The sequence below is a fragment of the Bos mutus genome, chromosome 1, assembly GCF_027580195.1.
Source record: "Bos mutus isolate GX-2022 chromosome 1, NWIPB_WYAK_1.1, whole genome shotgun sequence".
NCBI classification, from domain to species: Eukaryota; Metazoa; Chordata; class Mammalia; order Artiodactyla; family Bovidae; genus Bos; species Bos mutus.
In genome coordinates this window covers 40,568,741-40,589,929 of record NC_091617.1, presented here as the reverse complement: position 1 = coordinate 40,589,929, position 21,189 = coordinate 40,568,741, and the positions used below count along the sequence as shown (strand labels likewise).

Genomic DNA, 21,189 nt, shown 5'->3' with positions numbered 1-21,189 from the left:
ATCCAGATGTCTATCGATAAATGGATACAGATAAATGGATAAAGAAGTTGTGGTACATGTACATAATGGAATATTACTCAGCCATAAAAAGGAACACCTTTTTATGTGTTCTAATGAGGTAGATGAACCTAGAACTTATTATACAGAGTGAAGTAAGTCAGAAAGAGAAAGGTAAATATTGTATTCTAACGCATATATACAGAATCTAGAAAAATGTTACCAAAGAATTTATTCACAGGGCAGCAATGGAGAAACACACATAGAGAATAGACTTATGGACATGGGGAGGGGGGAGGAGAGGGTGAGACACATGGAAAGACTAACATGGAAACTTACATTACTGTATGTAAAATAGATAGTCAATGGGAATTTGCTGTATGCCTCAGGAAACTCAAACAGGGCCTCTGGATCAATCTAGAGGGGTGGGATGGGGCGGGAGATGGGAGAGACTTTCAGAAGGGAGGGTTTATATGTGTACCTATGGCTGATTCATGTTGAGGTTTGACAGAAAATAAGAAAATTCTGTAAAGCAATTGTCTTTCAATAAAAAATAGATTAATAAAAAAGTCATCTATTTAATACCTAACTCATCTACTATATTACTTTCAAAAACTATTTGATCTGATCCTTTGAAAAATATTTTGGATACTCTGATCCTATAGATTTTCCTTATTTAATATACAATGTCAGGGTTCTCTTTTTCTATGTTACTTACTAGAAAAGGCTGGGATCTTCCTCTTTCTGATTGTTACCATCTTAAGTTACAGGTGATATAGGACAAATTTTTTTTTCTAGTTTTTCCTCAGAATTTATTTGTCTATTTTAAAAAAAGTATATAGCCTTGAATTTCAAGAGTTTTTCCCAAGGGAAAAATTAACATCGTTCAACACAAAGCTTGCACAGTCTTTCAAATTCTTCCTGCCATGCAAATATGAAGCTGGTAGGTGGCTTAAAAATATGTTAGTGAAAAATATGTGGATATATTGGCCCAAAAAACTTGCACTACCTGCGGAGCACACAATGAAACATCACTATTAATGATGGGTCAAAATGACACGGCACTATCAGCTCTTAAATATACAGAATAAAATCAGAAGCATCATCTTTAAATTTATTTTCAGCATAACCTGGCCTTTTTAATTTCTATTTTATTAGCTTTATGACTGGCTAATTTACTCTGCTCACTGTTCAGTATATTGTGAGGCTGCTGTTTTCAGTAATTAACACCATATACCTCTACTAACTACTATATCATTTCAGAAGCATGTGGGAAACTGTTTTAACAGATGCTCTATAATGCAGTTTCTTTGAAATATAAAGGTAAAAAATATCCTCAAATTAGACCAGTCTGATATTCTGTTGACCTTATCATTACTTGTCAACTATCAGTAAAAATATGTGTTGTACCATTATTTTTTAGGAAGTTAACATATAGTATCCACCCAAATCTCAGAAAGTTCACCTGGCCCTAAAGAAAAATCAATAATTTGTCACATCTCATCTTGGTGGTTTGGTTGCTAAGAAGTGTCTGACTTTTGTGAACCCATGGACTGTATCCCTCCAGGAAACTCTGTCCATGGGATTCTCTAGGAAAGAATACTGGAGTGGCTTGCATTTCCTTCTCCAGAGGATCTTCCCAACCCAGGGGTCAAACTTGGGTCCCCTGCATTGCAGGTAGATTCTTTACTGACTTAGCTATAAGGGAAGCCCTTTTCATCTTAACTCCACATATTTTCCAATTCATAATATTTCACTATATTAAAATTAAGAATTGGTTTTCAGTAATGTTTCTAGGCAAAAGTAGTTATCATTTAAACTGTAAAGAATTAAACTGTAAAATAAATAGATTTAAAATATAATATCCTAGTTATATTTGAATATGATTGGTAACTTCTGGGCCTCAGTCAATACATCAAAAATTCTGCATCATGTTCCAGGATAGGAAAAAGTCAGCCAACTTAAATATTATCATAAACAAGAAAAATTCTATTAAAATGACCAGGAAAGTCATCTATAGTAAATGACTAAAATCATTTTAACATATATTGTGGAAAGCAGCTAAGTGAAAAAGCTTGCAAAAATATAATTTTAAAATAATATGATGAATAAAGTTTTACTTTCACATTCTATTACTACAATGCCTGTATGAGAAGGCCTTACAAATAGCTGTGAAAAGAAGGGAAGCAGAAAGCAAAGAAGAAAAGGAAAGATATATGCATTTGAATGCAGAGTTTCAAAGAATAGCAAGGAGAGATAAGAACGCCTTCTTCAGTGATCAATACAAAGAAATAGAGGAAAACAATAGAATGAGAAAGACTAGAGATCTCTTCAAGAAAATTAGAGATACCAAGGGAACGTTTCATGCAAAGATGGGCTCAGTAAAGGACAGAAATGGTAGGGACCTACAGAAGCAGAAGATATTAAGAAGTGGCAAGACTACATAGAAGAACTGTACAAAAAAGATCTTCATGACCAAGATAATCATGATGGTGTGATCACTCACCTAGAGCCAGACATCCTGGAATGTGAAGTCAAGTGGGCCTTAGAAAGCATCATTTTGAACAAAGCTAGTGGAGGTGATGAAATTCCAGTGGAGCTATTTCAAATCCTGGAAGATGATGCTGTGAAAGTGCTGCACTCAATATGCCAGCAATTTGGAAAACTCAGCAGTGGCCATAGGACTGGAAAAGGTCAGTTTTCATTCCAAACCCAAAGAAAGGCAATGCCAAAGAAAGCTCAACCTACTGCACAATTGCACTCATCTCACATGCTAGTAAAGTAATGCTCAAAATTTTCCAAGCTAGGCTTCAACATTATATGAACCGTGAACTTCCAGATGTTCAAGCTGGTTTTAGAAAAGGCAGAGGAACCAGAGATCAAATTGCCAGCATCCGCTGGATCATGGAAAAAGCAAGAGAATTCCAGGAAAACATCTATGTCTGGTTTACTGACTATGCCAAAGCCTTTGACTGTGTGGACCACAATAAACTGTGAGAAATTCTGAAAGAGATGGGTATACCAGACCACCTGACCTGCCTCTTGAGAAACCTGTATACAGGTCAGGAAGCAACAGTTAGAACTGGACATGGAACAACAGACTGGTTCCAAATAGGAAAAGGAGAATGTCAAGGCCGTATATTGTCACCCTGCTTATTCAACTTATATGCAGAGTACATCATGAAAAATGCTGGGCTGGAGGAAACACAAGCTGGAATCAAGATTGCCAGGAGAAATATCAATAACCTCAGATATGCAGATGACACCACCCTTATGCCAGAAAGTGAAGAAGAACTAAAGACCCTCTTGATGAAAGTGAAAGATAAAAGTGAAAATGTTGGCTTAAAGCTCAATATTCAGAAAACTAAGATCATGGCATCCAGTCCCATCACTTCATGGGAAATAGATGGGGAAACAGTGGAAACAGTGGCTGACTTTTTATTTTTCTGGACTCCAAAATCACTGAAGATGGTGACTGCAGCCAAGGAATTAAAAGGCGCTTACTCCTTGTAAGGAAAGTTATGACCAACCTAGACAGTATATTAAAAAGCAGAGACATTACTTTGCCGACAAAGGTCTGTCTAGTCAAGGCTATGGTTTCTCCAGTGATCATGTATGGATGTGAGAAATGGACTGTAAAGAGGGCTGAGTGCAGAAGAATTGATGCTTTTGAAGTGTGGTGTTGGAGAAGACTCTTGAGAGTCCCTTGGACTGCAAGGAGATCCAACCAGTCCATCCTAAAGGAGATCAGTCCTGAGTATTCATTTGAAGGACTGATATGGAAGCTGAAACTCCAATACTTTGGCCCCCTGATGCAAAGAGCTTACTCATTGGATAAGACCTTGATTCTGGGAAAGATTGAGGGCAGGAGGAGAAGGGGATGACAGAGGATGAGATGGTTGGATGGCATCACAGACTCAATGGACATGGGTTTGGGTGGACTCTGGGAGTTGGTGATGGACGGGACGCCTGGCGTGTTGTGGTTCATTGGGTCGCAAAGAAGCAGACACAACTGAGAGACTGAACTGAACTGAACTGAAAAAAGGTTCAGAGTCTTAAAAGAAATCCATACAATAGATTTCAATCAAGCTGTTTAAAAATGATCTAGATATACAGGCATCTGGGAATAAGCATAATATTTAAAGTCACAAAAGTGAAAAGTGAAAGTGAAGTTGCTCAGTCGTGTCCAACTCTTTGCGACTCCATGGATTGTAGCCTACCAGATTCTATCATCCATGAGATTTTTCCAGGGAAGGATACTGGAGTGGGTTGCCATTTCCTTCTCCAGGAGATCTTCCCAACCCAGGAATTGAACCTGGGTCTCCCGCATTGTAGGCAGACGCTTTACCATCTGAGCCACCAGGGAAGTCAAAAAGTCACAAAAGCACTATGCAAAACAATATACATGGTGTGATTCAAAATATTTCTAAAATAGTAAATGCCCACAAACCATGTAACTAAACTATATAACTATTGTATGTTGCTGTTGCTGTTTAGTCGCTAAGTCATGTCTGACTCTTCATGACCCCATGGACTGTCATCTACCAGGCTCCTCTTTCCATAGGATTTCCCAGACAAGAATACTGGAGTAGATTACCATTTCCTCCTCCAGGGGATCTCTACAACCCAGGAAACTATTGTGTAACCATTGATAAGTCATGTAGCTGTCAAGACTATTTTGGAAGATTTGGAATTGATCATGAATTAGATGACGGCCAGTTCCTCTCAAAATCATAATTCAGCAATATTCTTTTAAAAAATTTAAAAATGTTATTCAGTGGTATAAACACCCACAGGGATGACCCTCCTCCTGAGGATGATGAGAACAAAGAAAATCAAAGGGATGGTATCCCTGTCTGGGACACATAATACCTGAAAGTTTCCCAAGGAAAATTTTTTTAAACTTACTATGACTGTAGACTATTTAAACATCATAGATTTGCTTGATATTATACATGTAAGAGTGTGGCCAGCATAATCAAGAGGAAAACTCATGAGGAGATTCTCAAGACATTCAATAGCAAAAATGACTTTACTGAAGAAGCAGCAGCCCAGGAAGGCAAAGAGAACCAGTGGTGAGAAGACAAGTGAAATATTATGCCTGACACTGTAATACTGAAAGGGCTTTTCCAAATACTACTTGTGCTACTCTGTTTATAATTGTTACTATTAGACAAATAGACAAATGTAGCAGTGAATCAACTGTACTTGGAGGATACTGTCCTCATTGCACCTGTTGTTTTAGTACTGATTCCAAACCTCTAGTTGAGTTTCTTCCAGTGTGATCAAAACTTTCTCTTTTCTTTGACCTGGATAAAACTGAACTGTGGGTTCTCTAAAAACACATACATACCCACTGCTGCTGCTGCTAAGTTGCTTCAGTCGTGTCCGACTCTGCACGACCCCATAGACGGCAGCCCACCAGGCTCCCCCGTCCCTGAGATTTTCCAGGCAAGAACACTGGAGTGGGTTGCCATTTCCTCCTCCAATGCATGAAAGTGAAAAGTCAAAGTGAAGTCGCTCAGTCGTGTCCGACTCTTAGCGACCCCATGGACTGCAGCCTACCAGGCTCCTCCGTCCATGGGATTTTCCAGGCAAGAGTACTGGAGTGGGGTGCCATTGCCTTCTCCATACATACCCACACACATACATTATATATCAACTATAACAGGGTTAAATTACTAATAGTTGTTTACCATGCTCACTTAGAAAACTAGAAGTTAACAAGAGCAAAACAGAAATAAACCTAATAATTGTCCAATAGTTTCTGATTTTGAAATTACATTGACAAATTATTATATTACCCATAATTTAAAAATCTGATTTAAAAGGAATATGATCTCAAAGAGCCTAAATAATCTCAGTCTTAGCTTATGTGATATTCTGAAGACTTTTTCAAAAATATAATTCAAAATTTTAATAAATTCAAAAAGTTGAAGCTAAATATGAATATATTTATAAGGTATGACTATGAAGTAACACATGTAGCTTATGGAAGAGTTACTAAATTTTAGTCTTGCTATATATTTCTGTCATCCTTGAGTTTATGTGATTATACAAAATTGCAGACAAAGCTAGCTAAAAGCCACTGGCTTCAAAAGTATTTCAAATGAAGAAGTTTTGTGAAAATTAGTCTCAAAAGTATTATGGATTTGCTTATTAGATGTTTCAAGAAGGAAAAAGAGAAGATCCTTTTCTATGCTGTTGGACCCCTAAAGTGCATAAACAAACCAGAAAATTTCAGTCACATTTTGACTGTGAAACAACCCATGGATAAACTTGGGAATTTTAGAAGAGAGATTCACATATACGGACTTCTATTCATAAGATAAAATAGCAACGATTTCCATTTTTTCCCTTAAGACAGAACCCAGACTTGTTTAAGACTTCTTTGATCACTGCAAATGAAATTGATTTTGATGTCTGAATTCCTAAAACATTTATTGTCTATTCCACATGATACTAGCAATTGTCTGCCTCTATCGTAAGCTCTTGCAAGCCCTTTTATAGAATAAATAATAATATATTGTAGTTCACTTTTCAACTTCCCATGCTTTTCACATACATTAAATCACCTTTAAAATATACTGAAACTTTGTAAGTACAACTATTTTCATTTTCAAGTTGAGAAATGTGGATCAGACTGGAAACAGCAGGTACATAAGAGATAAGAAGTAGACTCCAGACTAAGACTGTTCCTTAGGGACCATGTCACTGTGCCACATTTCAAGATCTAAAGCTCCCACAGGACCTGGTACAGTGACACACAAAGACATTAGAAACTTTGCATGTAAATATGTCCTTTATTCAGAACTTGTTTAAATCTCATTTCAAGGCTTATTCGACAATTGCCCTGGCCTCTGAGGTTTTGTTTTATATATCCATTATGGTACCATGCAAACACTAATTAATTTACATACACCATGTATATAACCATCATTCTATAAGAGTAGAATTAATGTAAGAAAATAATAATAACATATAAGAATACTAATGTGCTCAGTCATTCAGTCATTTCCAACTCCTTGCAACCCCATGGACTAGAGCCTGCCAGTCTCCTCTGATCATGGGATTCTCTAGACAAGAATACTGGAGTGGGTTGCCATTTCCTCTAGGCTGCCATGCCATCTCCAGGGAATCTTCCCAACTCAGGGATCAAATCCATGTCTTCTGTGTCTCCTGCATTTCAGGTGGATTCTTTACATTAAACCACCTGGGAAGCCCATTATTTCACGATCTCAACTGAAAAATGTATATGGACTGAGGAATAAAACAAAGGCCCAAATATTCTGAGTTATTTGACTACTGATTTTGAGTACTCGCAGTATCAATTGCCTTTTCACTAATTCTAACCCCATTTTCATCATTCCAATACCTGTTCTAACTTCTGAACTGAGCTCTCAATTTTCCTCACCACAGTTTAACATCTTTTGGTCAGTAAAAGTCTGCTGGATCCCATAGATTTTTATAGGTTGTAATGTTAAGTTCTATAAGTCTATATAATCTAGCTGTGCAATGTTAAAAAAGCTGTTTTTGATTTTTTATTCTCTATTATTTTTGGGGAGTGAAAATTATATTCATAATTTTGTATAAGCATATATTTGCTGTACAGAAGCAAAATTTGCAAACCTAAATGTATTTCTTTGTCTTAAGAATTAATTTAGGTTGGTTATTAATTTTTTAATAGAAGTATAGTTGATTTAAAACTAAGCAACCTGATTAAAGAATGGGCAGAAGACCTAAAAAGACTAATATATTAGTTTCAATATTTTTATAGATTGTACTTCATTTAATGTTATTATGAAATAATCGCTATATTTTCCTCCACTATACAATATACCCTTGCTGCCTATTGTATACATGGTAGTTTTAATCTCTTAATCCCATATGCTTATGTTGTCCTTCATCCCACTTCCCTCTCCCCACTGGTAACCACTAGTTTGTTCTCTGTATCTGTGAGTCAGTTTCTGGTTTTTTTTATCATGGCTAAAATGTTGTCTGCCATATCAGTAAACAAAGGATGCTGCAGCCATCAAGTCATTACATTAAAGCTGCCCAGAAGGTGAGCCCTGAGCCCTGAGGGAACTCAGGATGGAGACAAATGGGCTGCGGGCTGCCCACTGCCAAGCCCATCTAGCAGTCAGCTGCTGCAGCCATCCCAACTGTGCACCTGAGAAAACTCAGGATACTGGCCCCAGAGAGCTGAGGGCATATCAAAGGAATGGTTTCAGTGAGTCCAGACTCTTGCATCTGTCCATACACAGAAAAGTGCTAAATTCCTTTAGAAACCTGGTTTTCTTTCATTAACAGTAGTCTTTTAATGGTCTGACTACCTGATTTAGTTGCAAAAACTCCCATATATCCCGGCTTTCCCCAATCCTCTTCTGAGCAGTCTCAGTGTTATTTGAGATGATTTTTCCTGGGCTCAAAGTCTTAAGAGTGTCTGCCAAACAAAACATAATGCTCAGCTTTTAGGCTGTGCTTTCTTTTTTTATTTGATCTACAGTTATACACATTCATTCATTTGTATTATCTTTTTTTTTTAAGATTCCACATGTAAGTGATAACAAAGAATATTTATTTTACTCTGTCTGATTATCTCACTAGAGAGCTCAGAAATAAATCCATGTGCCTGTGGTCAATTAATCTATGACAAAGGAGGCAAGAATATACAACGAAGTAAAAAGAGTCTCTTCAGTAAGTGGTGCTGGGAAAGTTGGACAGCTACAAGTAAAGGAATGAGATTAGACTATTTCCTCACACTATATACAGAAATAAACTTATAATGGATTAAAGACCTAAATGTAAGACCTGAAACAATAACAATCCCAGAAAAGAACATAAGAAGAACACTTTTTGACATAGATTGCAGCAATACTGCTTTGATCTGTCTTCTAAGGCAAAAGAAATAAAAAGAAAAATAAACAAATGGGCTCTAATTTAACTTAACAGCTTTTATAAGCAAAGGAAATCATTGACAAAAGGAAAGACAACCCACTGAATAGGAGAAAATATTTGCAAATAATACCACTGATAAGGACTTAATATCCAAGACACATAAACAGCTCCTATATTTCAATATAAAAAAACCCAAACTATCAATTAAAGAATAGGTAGTAGACCTGAAGAGGGCTTCCCAGGTGGTGCTAGAGGCAAAGAACCCATCTGCCAAAGCAGGAGATATAAGAAATGCCATCCCTGGGTCAGGAAGATCCCTTGGATGAGGGCATGGCAACCCACTCAGTATTCTTGCCTGGAGGATCCCATGGACAGAGGAGCCTACAGTCCATACAGATGCAAAGAGTTGGACATACCTGAAGCTACTTAACACACACACATAGACCTGAATAGGTTTCTCCAATGGCTCATCATTAAAGAAGCGGCCTGCAATGCAGGAGATGCAGTTTTGATCCCTGGAGGAGGAAATGGCAACCCACTCCAGTATTTTTGCCAGGGAAAATCCCATGGAGAGAGGAGCCTGGTGGGCTGTAGTCCATGGGGTTGCAGAGTCAGACAAGACTGAATGACTGAACACAGAAAACCTGAATAGATGTTTTTCCAGAGAAGACATATCTGACTCTTTATGACCCCACAGACTATAGTCTGTCAGGCTCCTTTGTCCATAGAATTCTCCAGGCAAGAACTGGAGTGGATAGCCAGCCATTCCCTTCTCTAGAAAGAAGATGTATAGATAGGTAAAAGGCACATGAAAAGATGCTCAACATCACTAATTATTAGAGAAATGTAAATCAAAACCACAATGAGACACCACCTCATACATGTCAGAAAGGCTAACATCCAAGAAAATACAAATAAATAATGGCGAGGATGTGTAGAAAAGCAAATTCCTCTACACTGTTGGGGGAATGTAAATTGGTGTGGCCACTATGAAAAACAGTGTGCAGGTTTCTCAAAAAATTGAAGACAGAATTGTCATGAGTACATGTGTGTATGCTAAGTTGCTTCTATTGTGCCCAACTCTATGGCCCTATGCACTGTAGTCCATCAGGCTCCTCCTTCCATGGGATTCTCCAGGCAAGAATACTGGAATGGGTTGCCATGCCCTCCTCCAGGGGATCTTCCTGACCCAGGGATCGAACCCATGTCTCATATCTCCTGCATTGGCAGGCTGGTTCTTTACCACTAGCACCGCCTGGGAAGCCTACCATATGATCCAGCAATTCCACTCATGGGCATATATATGAAAAAACAAACAAACAAACAGGAAAATACTAAGTTGAAAATACACACACACAACCTTTATAGCAGCATTATTTACAATAAGGAAAACAACCCAAGTTATGGAAATCACCCAATGTCCATCACCAGATGAATGGATAAAGAAGATCATTACTGAGCCAGCAACATGCATGGATCTGGAGGACTTCATGCTTAGTGGAAGAGGCTGATTATTTTTAAGAAACAGAAGACTCAGGAAGCCTTTCTTTTCATGTCCCTCTTAGCTGTCTAAAGAATTTATGTAAAGGTTCTGTTCCTTAATACAGATATCACCAGAGATCCCTGAAAAGAATATGGACTGGACGTGGTGGGACAAACTTATCAGGCTTGTCAAGAACCTCTTTGTGCCCCATTGTCTCTGTATGGCACAACAAATAAATGCTTTCCTGTGAATTGCCTTTTTTCCTTTTGGAATCCCAAATCACTACTCCAGCATACTCTTTTGTATGAATATTTAGCTGACAATGGTGTTTACGGTGAAGGTTTCAATCATTTTTGGGGGGAGTTACTCAGATTTCCTGGGCTTTTCCTCTGCCTATGGGATTCTCCAGGCAAGAATACTGGAGTATTTCCTAGTCCATGGGATCTTCCTGACCCAGGGATTGAACCTGGGTGTCCTGCATTGCAGGCAGATTCTTTATCACTGAACCCCCAGAGAAGCCCCTCTCTCATTAATACATTTTATCAAACTTTTATTTGGTTTTTCCTGTCAGTCTGTCTCAGGTCAATTTTATTTTTAGATCAGCCAGAAGAACCTAGAAGGGAGAAGAAAATTTCTTCCTTACCAAAGTTGGCTTAAAGCTCAACATTCAGAAAACGAAGATCATGGCATCTGGTCCCATCCCTTCATGGGAAATGGATGGGGAACGAGTGGAAACAGTGTCAGACTTTATTTATTGGGGCTCCAAAATCACTGCAGATGGTGACTCAGCCATGAAATTAAAAGACGCTTACTGCTTGGAAGAAAAGTTATGACCAACCTAGATAGCATATTCAAAAGCAGAGACACTACTTTGCCAACATACGTCTGTCTAGTCAAGGCTATGGTTTTTCCTGTGGTCATGTATGGATGTGAGAGTTGGACTGTGAAGAAAGCTGAGCGCCGAAGAATTGATGCTTTTGAACTGTGGTGTTGGAGAAGACTCTTGAGAGTCCCCTTGGACTGCAAGGAGATCCAACCAGTCCACTCTGAAGGAGATCAGCCCTGGGATTTCTTTGGAAGGAATGATGTTAAAGCTGAAACTCTAGTACTTTGGCCACCTCATGTGAAGAGTTGACTCATTGGAAAAGACTCTGATGCTGGGAGGGATTGGGGGCAGGAGGAGAAGAGGACGATAGAGGATGAGATGGCTGGATGGCATCACCGACTCGATGGACGTGAGTTTGAGTGAACTCCGGGGGTTGGTGATGGACAGGGAGGACTGGCGTGCTGCAATTCATGGGGTCGCAAAGAGTTGGACACGACTGAGCACCTGAACTGAACTGAACTGAACAGTGTGCATGTGCGTGTGTACATGTAAATCTGTATGAGTTGTGTGTGCGCACATGTGTGTATGAGTGCGTGAGAGTATGTGAATGTGTGTGTGTGTATACATGTGAGTGTGCATGAATGTGATCGTGTATGTGTGTGTGTGTGCATGCTTTTATAGAGAGTATAGAAAGGCAGAAGAAAGCACTCATGCTGCTGCCCACTTGGGGGGATGTTGGATGATCCTGTCACACAGATTCAAGAAGATGCAAGTGTATTCCTGATAATTTACCATAAATAGGACTGTAAAACTGCCTTTGTTCTCTCATTAAAGAAATAATGCAATGCAACAACAGATTTATTGGCCTTGTTTCTGGTTCAAGCCAAGAGGAATAAATCTTGATTCTTCCTTGATGGAGATAGTCTTTGCGTAGGACAAGTATCCAGGTGCTATCACAGCTGCCTTGAAACATTCATGGCTTCCTGAGGATATGGGTGATTTTGTTCTTATCATTGATCAAATAGCAGAGTAAATCACTTGCATAAAATAACACCTGGTTGAGCTCTGTGGTTTGCTCTCATTTTCTATAGTTATTAATTGTTGTTTACAAATCATGACTGCATGTACAAAAAAGCTTGTGTTTTCTCCTATTGGCTGCTGGCTCATAATTTCTACTTCATGTTCTCATAGTAGCTTCAAAAGTAGTTAGTGCATATGTTACACTTTTATTTTATTTATAGTCACTGACATTTGTGACTCGTTTGTTAACAAGCCAAATGGCATTGCTCCAAATTTATTAAAGAAGTTAATAGGATTTCAAAGATTGTTAAAGCTAAAAATGATCTAAGTAGTATAATTCATTATCAATAATATAAATCATAGTCACACTTTTATATTTCTTTAAAATGCAACATGATGTGTTAAATAATTGTGTTTTTTTTCCTAAATTCTATTTCTAAGGGAAACAATATGTAGATAAAAAATTTTTTTTAGTCTACACATTTGCACGGTGAGTTCATACAACCAAGTAGTATTTGTTTTCTTAATACTAACATAATTAATCATACAATATACATGAAAATGCATAAAATATAATATTAATTTTAAAAACTAAAATTGGAATTTAGCAACACATAATTTCTGAATATTCAAGTTGTATTAGGTTATTTTAAGTAAAGTGACAGGAAAACAAGGAAATGGATCTGTAATGATGGTATTTTAGTTGGTACACAATATCATGGCCATCACAATGGTTTACAGCCAGCACCCTTCAATCTGGATAATGCCTAAGCTGTGAAATATTTAAGTGTTTGGAGTGTTGCCTTGAATATATGTACTTCTGTCCTTAATAGTTTTAGAATTATGTCATTTACTATAATTGTTTTCATGGTTTTCTGACTTTGATGTAAGAGATCAATTTTGTGCTTGCTCCAGCAGCACACATACTAAAACTAGAAGGATACAGAGAAGATGAGCATGGTCCCTGTGCAAGGGTAAAGGAAAATTCATAAAGTGTTCCATATTTTTGGAATATTACTCATATTTTTGGAATATTCCTAAAAAGAAAAAAAAATGAGTCATTTGTAATTATATAGTTGAACTTAAGACAGTCATATAGAAAAGTAAGCCAGAAGGATAAAAAACAAATATTGCATATTAATGTGTATATATGGAATTGAGAAAAATCCTACTGATGAACCTATATGCACGGCAGGAATAAAGACAAAGATGTAGAGAACAGACTTGTGGGCACAGGAAGGAAAGAACGGGTGGGATGAGTTGAGAGAGTAGCACTGACATATATATACTACACTGTGTAAAACTTACAGCTAGTGGGAGCCTGCTGTCTAGCACAGGGAGCTCAGCTCTGTGCTCTGCGATGACCTAGAGGGGGTGAGTGGAGGAAGGAGTGTGTGGCAGGCTCTAGAAGGAGGGAATATATGTATAATTATAGCTGATTCACATTGTTATACAGCAGAAACTAACACAACATTGTAAAGCAGTTATACTCCAATTAAAAAATAAAATTAAAAAAAGACAAACTTCAATAATGGGAATTTTTAAAACTACATATCTATTAATTTGATACATATGTTTTTGATTTGTATTTGTAGCTGTTCAGCTCAGTTCAGTTCAGTCACTCAGATGTGTGCGACTCTTTGCGATCCCAGGCACTGCCGCACACTAGGCTGCCCTGTCCATCACCAACTCCCAGAGCATACTCAAATTTACATCCATTGAATCAGTGATACCATCTAGAGATCACATCCTCTGTTGTCCCCTTCTTCTCCCACCTTCAATCTTTCCCAGCATCAGGGTCTTTTCAAATTGAGTCAGTTTTTCACATCAGGTGGCCAAAGTACTGGACTTTCAGCTTCAGCCTCAGTCCTTCCAATGAATATTCAGTACTGATTTCCTTTAGGATGGACTGGTTGGATCTTCTTGCTGTCTAAGTGATTCTCAAGAGTATTCTCCAACATCACAGTTCAAAAGCATCAATTCTTTGGTGGTCAGTTTTCTTTATAGTCCAACTCTCACATCCAAACATGACTACTGAAAAAACCAAAGCTTTGACTAGATGGACCTTTGTTGGCAATGTCTCTGCTTTTTAATATGCTGTCTAGGTTGGTCATACCTTTTCTTCCAAGGAGTAAGCATCTTTTAATTTCAATGCTGCAGTCACCGTCTGTAGTGATTTTCAGTTCAGTTCAGTTAAGTTCAGTCGCTCAGTTGTGTCTGACTCTTTGTGACCCCATGAATTGCAGCACGCCAGGCCTCCCTGTCCATCACCAACTCCCCAAGTTCACTTAAACTCATGTCTATCGAGTTGGTGATGCCATCCAGCCATCTCATCCTTTGTTGTCCCCTTCTTCTCCTGTTCCCAACCCCTCCCAGCATCAGAGTCTTTTCCAATAAGTCAACTCTTCGCCTGAGGTGGCCAAAGTACTGGAGTTTCAGCTTTAGCATCATTCCTTCCAAAGAAATCCCGGGGCTGATCTCCTTCAGAATGGACTGGTTGGGTCTCCTTGCAGTCCAAGGGACACACAAGAGTCTTCTCCAACACCACAGTTCAAAAGCATCAATTCTTCGGCGCTCAGCTTTCTTCACAGTCCAACTCTCACATCCATACATGACTACTGGAAAAACCATAGCCTTGACTAGATGGACCTTTTTTGGCAAAGTAATATCTCTGCTTTTGAATATGCTGTCTAGATTGGTCATAACTTTTCTTCCAAGGAGTAAGCGTCTTTTAATTTCATGGCTGCTATCACCATCTGCAGTGATTTTGGAGCCCAGGAAAATAAAGTCTGACACTGTTTCCACTGTTTCCCCATCTATTTGCCATGAAGTGATGGGACCGGATGCCATGACCTTAGTTTTTTGAATATTGAGTTCTAAGCCACTTTTCCACTCTCCTCTTTCACTTTCATCAAGAGGCTCTTTAGTTCTTCTTTGCTTTCTGCCATAAGTGTGGTGTTATCTGCATATCTGAAGTTATTGATATTTCTCCCGGCAATCTTGATTCCAGCTTGTGCTTCATCCAGCCTGGCATTTCACATGATGTAATCTGCATATAAGTTAAATAAACAGGGTAACAAAATATAGCATTGACGTACTCCTTTCCCAATTTGGAACCAGTCTGTTGTTCCATGTCCAGTTCTAACTATTGCTTCCTGACCTGCATACAGATTTCTCAAGAGGCAGGTCAGGTGGTCTGGTATTCCCATCTCTTTCAGAATTTTCCACAGTTTGTTGTGATCCACACAGTCAAAGGCTTTGGCATAGTCAATAAGGCAGAAATAGATGTTTTTCTGGAACTCTCTTGCTTTTTCAATGATCCAATGGATGTTGGCAATTTGACATCTGGTTCCTTTGACTTTTCTAAATCCAGCTTGAACATCTGGAAGTTCAGAGTTTGTGAACCATTGAAGCCTGGCTTGGAGAATTTTGAGCATTACTTTGTTAGCGTGTGAGATGAGTGTAATTGTGCAATAGTTTGAGCATTCTTTGGCATTGCCTTTCTTTGGGACTGCAGTGACCTTTTCTAGTCCTTTGGCCACTGCTGAGTTTTCCAAATTCACTGGCATATTGAGTACAGCACTTTCACAGCATCATCTTTTAGGATTTGAAATAGCTCAACTGGAATTCCATCACCTCCACTAGATTTGTTCATAGTGATGCTTCCTACGGCCCACTTGACTTCACATTCTAGGGTGTCTGGCTCTAGGTGAGTGATCACACCATTGTGATTATCTGAGTCATGCAGATCTTTTTTGTATAGTTCTTCTGTGTATTCCTGCCACCTCTTCTTAATTTCTCCTGCTTCTGTTAGGTCCATATCATTTCTGTCTTTTATTGTGGCCATCTTTGGCACATCTTTGTAGCTGTTAGTTGCCTAATTTTGCCTGGTTCTTAAGCAAGCCAAATCTGTTTTCAAAGAGAAGTGGTCTAGCAGGCTAAAAATCAGCCCATATAATAAATCCAGTGAGAAATGAGTCATAAATCCACTGAGAAATGACCTCTGCTTGCTGGAGATTTGTTTCCCAGATACCCACAGAAATGTTTCCTTGCATGCAGCTATGCTTCAGAAAAACCTGAGTATAATTTGCTCAGATCAATTTCCTAATCTCAATTACATCTTCCCACATTTTGAACTGTTCTGCTAGGTGGCGCTAGAGGTAAATAACCTGCCTGCCAATCAGGAGATGCCAGAGACGCAGGTTCAGTTCCTGGTTTGGGAAGATCCTATGAAGGAGGAAATGTTAACCACTGCAGTATTCTTGCCTGGAGAATTCCTCAGACAGAGGAGCCTGGCAGTCTATGGTCCATAGGGTCGCAAAGAGTCAGACACGACTTAAGTGACTTAGCCTTAGCGCTGCTCTCTACATTTTATATATCTTGTCCATTTGAGAATATGCACTATGATGTTTCTTTTTTTAAACTTCTAAACTCTACTTATCTGTTTAAAGTCAAAGCCTCCTGGAAGAATTCAACTGTCATAAATCCCCTCCCTCAGGAGTTCTGCAACCAGAGAGGACTGATGCCTATCACCAGAAAAGAGAAGTTAGCACCCTAAGAAATCATCTAAACAGACACTGTCACAAAACTATATATCTGCCATCTATTTTTGTAAGGGTCCATTTATCTTTTCTAAATGTCATTTGTGTTCCCATAAGTGCTCTTTATTCCCCTCCCCTTCCCCTGTCAAGATATAAGTCCCCAGTTCTAAATGTCTCCTTGAGTCATATTTTTCTATGAACTATGTATATACAGGAATAAAAATCCATCTTTTCTCTTGATAATCTCTCTTTTGTCAATTTAATTCACAAGTCTAAGAACAATATAAAAAGAAGGTAGGCAATTTTCTTTTTCTTCCCTGACAGCTTCAATGCAATGAGGATGGGTACAATGCTAATAATAGTAGTATAATTATGGGTGGTATTGTTGTCTTAGATGTTTTCATGAGAGTATTTTTGAACGTCTTATACATATCAATGTGCCATTTTGCGATAAGGTGGTATTTTTAAAGAATTAGAGGGAACTTCATTAGGGCACAGAAATCTAGGGAGTAAAAATCTATAGGTAGTGAATCTTTGAAATAAACCTGGTCTAAATGGCTTTCCTCTTTTCTTTCCTTATGGTGTTCCCTTTGGGGATTTTGTTCCCACTTAGGGTGTACTTACTGTCCTTTTTATAGACTCTTGCATATGCCTTTTTGTGATGGGAGTACATTTAAGTATCTAGAGATAGAATTATTAGGATAAAGGCTATCTTGATACGCATCTAGTGTTGGAATTCTGGAAGAAAGTCTACAGTATTACAACCATATTGATAGTGACTTAGTCCAAATGTGACTTTTCAAGCACTTATGTAAACTGTCCACATAAAGTAATCAGAAAAGACACTTGAATATAACCCTTAAAAAATCCCTCTTGACCTTTTAAATAATGGCCTCCAAGTAAAGAGATGCCAATTTTTATGATAATGTAAGAGGTAATGCTCGATTTTGACAAGATTAAGAAACAAATGGTATACTAAAGTCAGACTTTGTCAGCTTTTTCAGAACCTATTGTGCCTATCTTTTCACTTCTGCAAATCAAACTTCCTTTCATTTTTGCCCTGGAGACACATGTATACCTGTGGCAGATTCATTTTGATATTTGGCAAAACTAATACAATTATGTAAAGTTTAAAAATAAAATAAAATTAAAAAAAAAATACCAGCACCTCACTGGTCATAAATCACTATTTACCAAACTAAGGAGGTTGTACTTCTGGTCTTTAAGATGCTGATAGGTGTTCCATGAAGGAGATATAATATCTGCAAATTCTAATTATATCTTTGGGAAATGCTAGATTAAAGTTACTGTAAATATCAAAAAAGAGGTGATGACATTATATTTTCCTTATTTCATATTATGTAAAATGGAAAACTTTTACTGGCACTATGTTCATAAAATATCAGAATGTCTAGAAAACTACTTTTGGAAATAATATTAGTCTAACCTTTGGAAACTTTATTATGTTGACCCTAGCTCAAGAGTTTGTATTGACTACTGACATATTTCTGGCATAAAAAACTCAGAAAGACTGTCAAATGTCTTAAGTTTCTGGAACAAGACTGGGTTTCCTTTTCACTGAGATACCCTGGCAGCCACTAGGAATCTAAAGCCACAAATGAGTGAGGATGGAGGGAGGATCAGGAGAGTCCCAGCAGGGGCTCTCCTGATAGGTGTCAATGTAGTGCTGGGATTATGCATGTGGACTTTGGAGTCAGGCTCCTTGGTTTTGAATCCCAGCTCTGTTACTGGTCATGTGAATGTGAGCAATTTATTTAACTTCTCTTGTTTTCTTTTTTTGTCTTCTAAAAAGAAGAAATAATAATATCCACTACTGAAGGTTATTGTGAGGATTAAGTATATAGTTTCATTTAAAGCATTTAAAATAACTCCTGATACATTGCAAACGCGCAAGATTCCTGGCTATTGCTACTATCATGAACAAGAGAACATTGAACAAACACTGTTATTATCATAAAAGAGCCATTTCATTAATAAATCTTATACGATTTTGCAATAGTCAACATCACAAATCCAGGAAAACCTTTCATATGCCACATGCTAAAAAGTCATGCAGAAAATAAAATGTTTCTTCATATATGAAAGACTTGTGGCAAGTAGTTCCCAAAGGATATTAAATTTGAGTATCTTTGGTAAATGCTACATTGGGAGTAATTTTCCAGAAAATTACATGTTTAGGATTTCAATAAATATTGCACAGGAAAAGATTTGTGTAGTTAAGTACTATTTTGGGAACACTAGATGGGAGAAAAAGCCAAATAACTTTTCTTATTAAAGGTATTAAAACCAATACAATATTGTAAAGTTAAAAAATAAAATAAAATTTAAAAAAAATCAAAGCTTTGAATGTGTTATTATTCTGCTTTGTAAGTAGCAAAGAATATCATATAGCATGCACATTTCCTCAACTCAACTGACCAAGGAAACACTTTTTTAAAAGTATGTCACAGGAGTAATCCTCTGTAGAAATACTTTGGGGACTGCCGATATAGAAGTAAATCCAGGAAATTGAAACATTTGTTCAAACATATATACTTTATATATATTTTCTAGGTCCTGTTAATTGCATGCCAGGGAACATTTAAAAATCTCATGTCACCCACTGGTACTGCATTCTAGCCAAAATGCTAGAATCTAATTTTCAGGGCATGCATTTTCAATGAACAATTTCAATAATATGAACTTGGCCTTTTGTTTTAATTCTGCAAGTTTATGTTAACCAAATAAGAGTAATGCCTTTTTGTAATGTTTCTGGATGTGTCTAGTATATGTCAGAGAGCTTTGGCAGGAAACTGATATAATTCTCACATAAAAGGCACAAATACTCCTTCTTTGGGGACATGTGATATCAGTGTTTCCATTAGAGTCAAGTGTCACATGTCTTTCCATAAAGATATCATTAGAAAAATATTAATGAGTCCATACCTTATTCCCTATATATCTACCCAATGAAGTCCTAAATAATCTTTCAACACCATAGAATAAACTCCTGCCTCTGGGTCAGGCCATTAAGTAAATTACTGATTAAATACATCGTTGGTGTTCTATGGCCACAAAAATTAATGTAGTACTTTCTTTTGGATCAGGTGATACCTTATTTGCTCAGAGGGTGTGGTGGAATGGATGGTTGTTTTAGCAAAATTTTCAGATCTCCAGGACATGACTTCCTGCCCACCTTAACTGCTACTGTTTTCTGAGTATATCTCAGTAGAAAATAAAAGCACCTTCCTTCTCAAGGACTATAAAAACTAAAAAGAGAAGCACAAATACCAAAATTGAATGTATATTGAATCTATAGTATATCTGGTTGAAAGTTATCCAATTTATGCTTTCTTATTTGTTTTGTTTTCATATTAAAAACTATAGTATATCTGACATTATTATCATAAAGTTCTTTTTTACATAACGGAGCCATTGACTCCTATGTATATGAACCATCAGGTGACAGATTGTTTGACTAGCACAGATCACTAAAGTTAAAATGCTTGAGTTACGTGAACGAGCACATCAATTGAACACTACTGTGTTTGCCCAAGTCAGGGTGGATCCTAATTGCTTTGACAAATTTCCTGCTGAGAAATTGATATTCAAAGATTTCTTAATGCCTTTTTTCAACCCATTTACTTCATTTTAAAGCTTCAAAGTCTTCCTTTCTGTTAATTATCACATATACTAAATACAAAGAACAAAATGCTATGTTTTATTCATCTAAGCAGGGTATCTGAGCACTAAGTTACAGCAAAGATGAGAACTCATTGAAGCAAAGGGCATTCTCTGTCAAACAAGACCATAAGAGACTTTTCTTTTAGTAGAGAATTCATGAATATTTAATCGGAGTATTTCCATGAACTTGCTGTAAAAGCTATGTGTCTTGGCATTTACTAAGGATGTCACAATCGGTTACTGTAATTTAAATCTTTTGCTGATATGCTTATCAGACTTCCATTTAAAACATGCTCATCATCCATATACTAATTCATCTAATATAAATATTTCTAAATAGCATTCTAGACATTTACATTATGTAAAATCAAATTCTGATTTATTTGTAAATACATATTATTTTTGTCCTAATATACAGCCAAGAGTCTACAGAAAAAAAAAACAAAACCCACAATAAATAAAACAATGAGTGAGTTACTTCTCTTTATCTGAATGAAAACAGACTATCTTCATAAATGCTTCTGAAGTTTAGGCCACATGCTAAGTAGTCTTTTCGGGCCCAAATGGTGAAAAGATCAACAAAACAACAAAAAACAAACCACAGATCACACCCTACTAAAGTTTCTTTAATTTAAATTCTGCTGTGAAGTTTAGTCACTCAGTCATGTCCTATGGATTCTTTACCTGTGGAGCCATCAGGGAAACCCCAAAGTATCTATAAGGCAGCTCAGTGGATACCA

General features: G+C 37.4%; 1 protein-coding gene and 2 non-coding genes across 3 annotated transcripts in view; 1 reads left to right on the top strand and 2 right to left on the bottom strand.

The window, feature by feature from the left end:
• The window catches only part of EPHA6 (EPH receptor A6), a 1,036,017-nt gene that overhangs the window by 405,360 nt on the left and 609,468 nt on the right, over positions 1 to 21,189 (bottom strand). The window lies entirely within an intron of this gene.
• Positions 4,292 to 4,363, bottom strand: TRNAC-ACA (transfer RNA cysteine (anticodon ACA)). The gene has a single exon. It is a non-coding gene; the product is annotated as a tRNA-Cys (tRNA).
• On the top strand, positions 13,127 to 13,232 carry LOC138989426 (U6 spliceosomal RNA). The gene has a single exon (XR_011465729.1). It is a non-coding gene; the product is annotated as a U6 spliceosomal RNA (small nuclear RNA).